This window comes from Bidens hawaiensis, unplaced genomic scaffold, assembly GCF_021521415.1.
Source record: "Bidens hawaiensis isolate Kalapana, Puna unplaced genomic scaffold, B.hawaiensis_p1.1 tig00009014_1, whole genome shotgun sequence".
NCBI classification, from domain to species: Eukaryota; Viridiplantae; Streptophyta; class Magnoliopsida; order Asterales; family Asteraceae; genus Bidens; species Bidens hawaiensis.
This window is the reverse complement of record NW_027491657.1, coordinates 331,842-340,320: the sequence shown is the minus strand read 5'-3', so window position 1 is coordinate 340,320 and position 8,479 is coordinate 331,842.

Here is an 8,479-nt window from a genome sequence, read left to right as displayed (position 1 = left end):
GCGCTGTTCAAAATTCTTCTCATTGCCGTAAAGTTCCTCCTTTTCGCTGTTCCTCTTTCAACGCCTCACGTTGAGCGACTCGAATCAGGTCCGAAAAGTTCGACTGGACTATCAACCCCCGTGCTCGCACTCGCAATGGCTTAGCCCGATCTTTCCTACTCAAGGCATCGGCTACGACGTTAGCCTTGCCGGGGTGATAACGGATGTCACAGTCATGATCGTTTAACAACTCGACCCATCTTCGTTGCCTCATATTCCGTTCTTTCTGATTGAATATGTGCTGCAAACTTTTATGATCGGTGAAGATGGTGTACTTCGTATCGTAGAGACAATGTCTCCACATTTTAAGTGCGTAGATAACCGCTCCCAGTTCTAAGTCATGAGTAGTGTAATTTTTCTCGTGTATTTTTAACTGTCGGGAAGCATAGTCTATAACCTTATTATTCAGCATTAACACGCATCCTAACCCTCTATGCGATGCGTCACAATACGCGACAAAACCATCGTCTCCATCGGGGAGACTTAAAATCGGCGCTTGGCACAATTTTAATGGTTTCTATCTTATTTGGATCTATGTGAAATCCTTGTTGTTCTACAACATGACCAAGGGATTATGCCTTCTTTATTCAAAATCACATTTCGAAAACTTCGCGTACAACTCCTCTTGCTTTAACCCTTCCACAATTTTCCTTAACCGTCGTTCGTGCTCCTTTTTACGTTGCGAATATATCAAAATATCATCAATGAATGTTATGACAAGTTTGTCAAAATAAAGTTTACCGACTCGGTTCATGAGTTCCATGAATGCTGCCGGCGCATTTGTTAGCCCGAAAGGCATAACTAAGAATTCATAATGGCCGTAGCGAGTCCGAAACGCTATTGTTGCAACGTCCTCCTCTCGGATTTTTCATTTGGCGATAACTATATCTAAGACCAATTTTCTAAAAATAAATCGCCCCTTGCAGTTGGTTAGACAGATCGTTTACTTCGAAGAAGTGAATACCTATTCTTGATCGTCACTTTATTCAGTTCTCCCTAATCAATACATATCCTAACACTTCCTTCCTTCATTTCCCAAATAACACTGGTACACCCCATGGTGACTAACTAGGTCGTATGAATCCTTTACCCAACAATTCTTGTAACTGCTTGGATAATTCTTGCATCTCGGACGGTGTAAGTCAGTAGGGTGCTTTAGCAACAGGACCAGCTTGAGACATTAAATCGATTCTGCATTTGACCGGTCGGTTTGGCGGTAATCCAGGAAGTTCTTCTGGGAAAACTTGTGGAAATTCGCGTACCACCGGGGTATCTTCTATATGTTTTCTTTTAAATCGTACACTTTTCTCTGTATCTAATAGCTTCATCATCCGAAAGAGAGCTTCTAATCATCTTCTTTTCATATTTGATTTCTGCTTCATGTTGAGTTAGCCAATCCATGCTAACTATTACGTCAAAACTTCTTTGCTTTACTGGTCGTAGGTCAATAAGGAAAGGTTAATCGTTCAGAATAATAGGATAATTCCGTACAATTTAGTTAACCATTAGGGATTTACCGTTAGCGATTCTACAGTATAGGGTTCTATAGTTTCACTAATCGGTATCTTTCCAAAGGGTAGGAGGTTAGCAGGAACTAACTTCTATCAACGACCGTAAAAATATCACTGAAGCCAATTGATTTAAAACTACAACGTACTTAATACCACTTTTGGATCTTGACGTGCTTTATTTGAATTACTCACAAAAGCACGGCTCCTTGCTTGATCAGAGGTTGATGCTTGTCATGAGGTTCATCTTCCACGACACCTTGGTTCAATTTTGGGCAATCTCTCTTGAAACGTTCTGTACTGCCACATTCATAGCAAGTACAACTGTTTGGCATAATTTGATTTCTTCGGATGGATTGTTATTGAAGTTGTTGGGTTCGGAGTGGTTGTACATGAATGGGTTGGGATTGCCGGTTCACATGGCTTCAATTGGTTCTACAAATGGGGCATTACGTCCATCTTTACCACACCCGTGGCCTACTATCACTCGACATTCTTCTTCCTGCCGATAACCATATTTTCCACAGTTAGGGAAGGACCCTTCATGTGGTTCATGTTTTCACACCAGAACTAGTCTTAGTATAATTCTGGGTTGTAGGACATACCTACTTATTCAAAGCCTATCTTGCACTATACCTTTATCATTTCTCTTCTTTATTACTCGACGTCTCACCTAACGTCCTTCCAGTCCACTTCCCATAGAGTAAAATATATCAATGCTGGCTTGCGACACAACCCTTTCAAAGGTTGTATATTTTACAGGATTGACTATACTCTTTATCGATGGAGTTAGTCCCCAATATTGCGCTCACTTCGCATAGTTTCAGGAGTAATTAGCCATGTTACCAGACATGACAATTCCTTCAAACGATTAGCGTGTTCCAAGTGATCAGCACACAACATTTCTACCTTTCATAGCTCAGTTTCCAATCTCTGAACTTAATTACTCGAATAAAAGTGTTCTAGCCCAAGAATTTTAAATTCCGACCATAACATCTGAGTAACAATTTTCTAACTATAATTTTGTACCATCGTGTTCCATCACGATACAACATAATCTACCAACATATCTGTAGCATATTTCACTACACAATGTTCTAGACTCATACCAATATCCTTAACCATTTCGATCTTTTCTATCCACTCACTAATCTATTCCTCCCTTTACCATCAGTAAACTATTAATAATTTCCTTAACACAATCAACAGACATATCCTTCATACCGGATCTAATTCATTACGACTACTATTCATGTTTAGTTTATAACTAATACATGTAGTCATAATAGTATTCGGTGGAACATTATCACTTTTAGTAATACCACCAAGAATTGAAATATTCATATTCATGTGATTGCTCGATCTACAATCTTGCGATCACATTTGCATCAACACTAGCAGTGATCTATGATACGACATTCGGTATCATCATCTGCCATCTTTGAGCAATCAACTGAATCATATCAATCTCCATCATTGGAGTTACTCTTTTTATGTCATTCTGCCGTACTCATCCCGTACGCAGTAATCAATACTAATCTCACCGTATAACTCGTTACCAGTTCAATCATAACAGCAGGTACACATACACACCAAATATTATCATACATATTACACATACCAGTATCTAGTATATATGTCCCACAAGTATAATAACATATGGACTTAACCTGACGTCGGTTAACTTTTAAATACGTTTCATAACCCTTGTCACCAACTGACATAGAGATCTTCTCAACAAAGATCAATGTTTAATATGCTTGATTTCAATATCCGTCTGCATGTCAGCATAACCGATACATGCTCACCGTGAGCACCAAACGATTACATACCACGGAGTTATAATATCCGTGTTTATTCGTATATCCGGCATACACAGTATACCTCCTACGAACGAACAACCAACTGTGCTATAATGATTCCAACACTTCTTTGTGTATAGGTAATCATTCTATTCGAGCATACATGGGTGTAAACATCTAACGGATGTAAGGATAACATAGGGAGTTGCAAGGTTCAAGGTAATTGCGCAATATGGGTTGCCTTCAAATATTATTAATTACTATTATGGGAAACTCTACACTTGCTCAGTCAATGTCCTCAGGCGTTCTAGGTTTGCTAAAATCGGTAATTCTGGATCTGAAGTTGGTCTGTCTCATATGTTTGTGAGTGAGCAATACATATATATATATTTCAATATATTATTTTATTTTATTTTATTTATTTACTCCTTTACCTTAATGGAATAAGAATGGGTTCAGGTACAGGTCCATCCGTACGTGAGGGTCGGCGGTGCGGGTGAACACAGGGGGTTGTTAGGATATACGGTACCGGTGTTGGTAGGGTAAGGAACTTATCAATTTTGGTTGGGAGTGACGGTTACTAGATATTTCTGCTTAATGTCAAACGGGAGATCTAACTTGGTACTATCATAACTATGACCCGATAAGTCAGACTCATCATCAACCGATGCTCTTAGAAATTTCAGCATCCTCGGTACTTTTATTATTTCATCCCCCGGTTCCTTATCCGGGTCCCATTTCTCAATACATGTACCCACAAGATATGCACGTATATATATATACACATTAGCACACATAAATAATATTATATACTTTACACATATGTTGCCATTTTTACCTATTAATGTACCCCGTGACTTCCCCTGAATTCCCTCGTGCGGACAAGTCTGTTATTATGTTCCGGACCATAATAACTCACTTGTCCATCAAATTTCATCCAGCTCTCGTCACTATATATTATTAGTTGATATTCAGATCCTATTATACTTGAGCTACTGGTTATATTTTAGGTATCTTTTAAAGACATCCTAATTCTTTTATAACCAATGGCTCTGATACCAAGTTCTGTAACACCCCGCAACCGCAGCGGAAACGTAAACGGGATGCGACAGACACCTCTGATATCAACCACATTGTTTATAAAGAAAACTGAATGCATTAATATACTTCAAAATTACATTATCTCGTATTTCATTACCGTCTAGGTGATACACACATCATACCATACGATACATAACTCTATTTGTTATAATGTATCCTAACATCCTGCACGCAAATCTTACACACATCAAGCACTTAGCACGTAAGCAATCACCTTATCTTAGTTGTACCTGAAAAGCATGTGAGAAAACGGGTCAACTACGAATAGTTGGTGAGTTCCACAATTTAAGTAAACCTTGATAAATTCATATCATAATATAATATTATCTGGGGACACTGTTAACCCAGTACTGTACTCATTCTGGGGGCAACGTTAACCCAGAAACACTTCCACAGACATCTGGGGACACAGTTAACCCAGTAACACTTCCAAAGACATCTGGGGACACAGTTAACCCAGTAATGTACCCATTCCATACGATTCCCGTACAATCAAATATTTATAAATACACGCAAATCCATGCATTCAGTATGTATTTAATCATTTCAATAGTAACATGCTTTCCGCCCCGGAAAAATATTTGAAAACAATTCAGAAAAAGGGGCTCGTGAAACTCACCTTAGCACATGCAAGCAGGTAACAACAATCATTATCAATTAACACGTCCAATCTGTAATATGATCCCTACGATCGTTATTATACAATTATTGTTTATATAATCTTTAACCTTATCAATCGGTACATCTGGGGACACTGTTAACCCAGTACTGTACCTGTTCCGAGGGCAATGTTAACCCAGAAACACTTCTCCGGACTCAGATTGTGATGTCGTTTAGAGTTCCATGGTCACAATTACTATTAGTCGTTTTTCTCGTTTTGCGTGTCTAGCACGGTTATTCGTTTTTTTTTATGTTTCAAAAATGAGTTTGGTCACACACGACCCGAAAATAGTCGTTGACTGATACTTTAAGTAAAGTTGTGAAATTTGAGCTCGGTTTAGACGCCCCGATTGGCCGCGGGACCCGTTTCCGTATTTGGCGTTCCGGAAACTGTTAAATCGGTTAAAAATACCCAAATCATCCGAATTATTTTCGGATGATTCATTTTTACTTGTTTAACTCAATTATATGAAAATGGTTCATTTTTAGGGTTTTTATACACCAATCAGCTCGCTTAAGCGAACTTCACCGGTTTACGCGTTTTAACTTTAAAAGTTTGATAATTAGCACAAATAATTATCCGTTTACTCTCGGATCTTGAAATTTTTCACAAATCACTTTTTAACAGTGGGGAATTTTATAAAAATATTTCCAGAATTAGTTTCTATATTTAAAATTTATTTATCTATTTTTAAACACCATTTAAAGACTAAATATGTCGTAAATACCAAACGACCTTAGAAAAATCCCAAATTTTTCCTGGATGTCCCCTGCCATCCACATAGTCCTCTGTAATTTTCCCAGAACCAAAATATTCTTTTACATGCCATTTTCACTAAAACCGAGCTAGAAAACCCTAGAACTCGTTTAACCGAAAAGCCTACTTAGACTTCTCCAACGGACCTCAAATTTTGTGTGTGACTTATACATGATATGAAAAGATTATCTACAATTTTCCAGAATTTTCATGATATTTAACTATTTTTCACCATTTTTGGCCAAAACCGAGCATTAAATCCACCAAATATTCATCCTTTATCCAAAAATTACCAAAAATTCACAGAACTCTTACTTTCATGTGTAGAACATCCCTGTAAAATTTCATGATCTAACTCTAAACGACCAACAATCTGTCCAAAAACACATACACCGACATAAACCGAATATACCTTTCGTTTTCCGCCACTACAAGCTACAAACTCGTCTTTCCGCCTTATCTACCACTAAACACAGAGCCTACAAACAACATACCACAATACCAAGCAAGTTACACTCACGATCAAGCCATTTCTTTCATGGTTTCGGTTATGATTCCAAAAACAAGGATTTAACCGTAAAAATTCGTTTTTGATTCGTTTGACTCATTTCTTGGACCAAGATCCCTTGTATAACCCGTATACATCACTTGATCATGTAAGAATCGGTTTTCATCATTGAAACCTCATTTTCTTGCAAGAAAACTCAAGAAACGAACATAAACACGTACATAATACGATCTTTACCTTGGTTTCTCCTTGCTAGGGTCTCGGGTTTTGGCTCAAGAACTTGAGAGAAATGAAGATTGTTGAGTTAAGTTTGTGAAAAAAAGAAAATGAAATGAAATGGGGTGAGATGGTCCGATCGGACCCCTTTGGAGGGTGGGGTGGGACCCACATCTTCATTTTAAGCCACATATTCAGATTCTCGTAATCTGGATAATGTTTTGGATAATCTGGTTCAGTTCGTTTTTCGGTTAAACGTTTAATTCGGCTTAAAACGAGGCTAAAACGGTCGTTTTTCGGCTTAAAAATGAAATTTATATAAAACCGATTTAAAACTTAAACCATGACATTTATTAACTTAAAACATCATATTATTAATTAGTACGCATCTTTTTCGGCTTGATCGATCGTCTCTTGCTCGGTTTGGTATTAAAGGTTTCGTTTAACGTACCGACGTACTATTAAATCGAAATCCTTTTTCTGTGCTTTAATCCACTTATCCCGAAGCTTTAAGACTTCTTAACATCGCTAAATATCATATATCTCGTCTATAATTGAACCCTCGATTTATTCGGGTTTCAATAACTATCGATCGTTTGATCGCATATTCAATACGGTGAATTATATATTCACGTACAATCAATACAATGAACCATGTATTCTCGTATAATTACCATGGTAACTCATGTACCCGACATTACATATGACGTAACTAACGTCTACCGGTTAGGGTATACCTGGTTTCGTCGGAATCGTTACAGAAACCCTAAATTGATTAACGTTTGTATGATTCGTCTATATGAATGGAAATCTTTTGAGTGATTCTTGTGTGTTAGTTACTTTTCATTAATCCTTTAGCAACTACACTGTTTGTTCTGATTCCGCCGTTAACAAACAGTTTTCTTTCTCAAAATAGCAAACGTCATTAACTCTCTTGTCGACACATTTATTGTGTGAGTTATGACATAGTTATAGAGTGTGAGTGATCATACGGGACCAGACAAGTGGTATCAGAACTGATTGCTGCTATTCGAGTAAAGAACTTGATGCTAATTGAAGATCTGAAGAAGGACAATGACGTAAGCAGAACATTGTTCCATTGAAGAGTGACGTCAGCTGCTATGTTCTTCATTTCCGTCCAGATCTACTGATTACCGGTGTCTTCTTTTACTTATTTTGATTAAAGTTCGCATTTTTTCTAATTAATCTTGCTCCAATCGAACCAGATACATCAGATCTGAAGATTCGTCTCAGATCTGATCATTTACAAAATCTGATTTTTGACTTTGTTCTCACTGATTAACTGATTTTGCTTTTTAAATACCAAAAATGTCTGGTTTTGAAGAGCAGGAAGTTTCCACTAATAAGATACCTAGACTGTATGGACAGGAGAATTTCACCAAATGGAAAGTATTATTCGAGGCTGTCGTGTGCTATAACGATGTTGACATGTAGAATTCAATTAAGAATGGCCCTCAAGATACTGATGGTGCAAATGCAACTGCTGCTGTGTGTGAAAGGATGAGGAAAGTGGACGACATGGCCTTAGCTATGATCAAGCTAGGACTATCTTGGGAGATCTTAACCAATGTTGCACATCACACTATAGCTAAGGCTATGTATGATTCAATCCTTGAGATGTATGAAGGTAACACGTAGCTGAAAAACATCAAGAAACAAAGACTCAAGCAACATCTAGAAAGATTCAAGTACAGGGATGGATAAAGATAAAAGTCAATCCTAGAGAGATTTCTGGCCATTGTGAATGACCTGAGGACAACTGACTATGTGATGCCCGAGTTTGATCTCACCACAAAGTTGCTGAACTCTATGCCCAATGAATGGTACACAACTAGTAAATTCATCCTGCAAAAGCCCAACTTTGAAA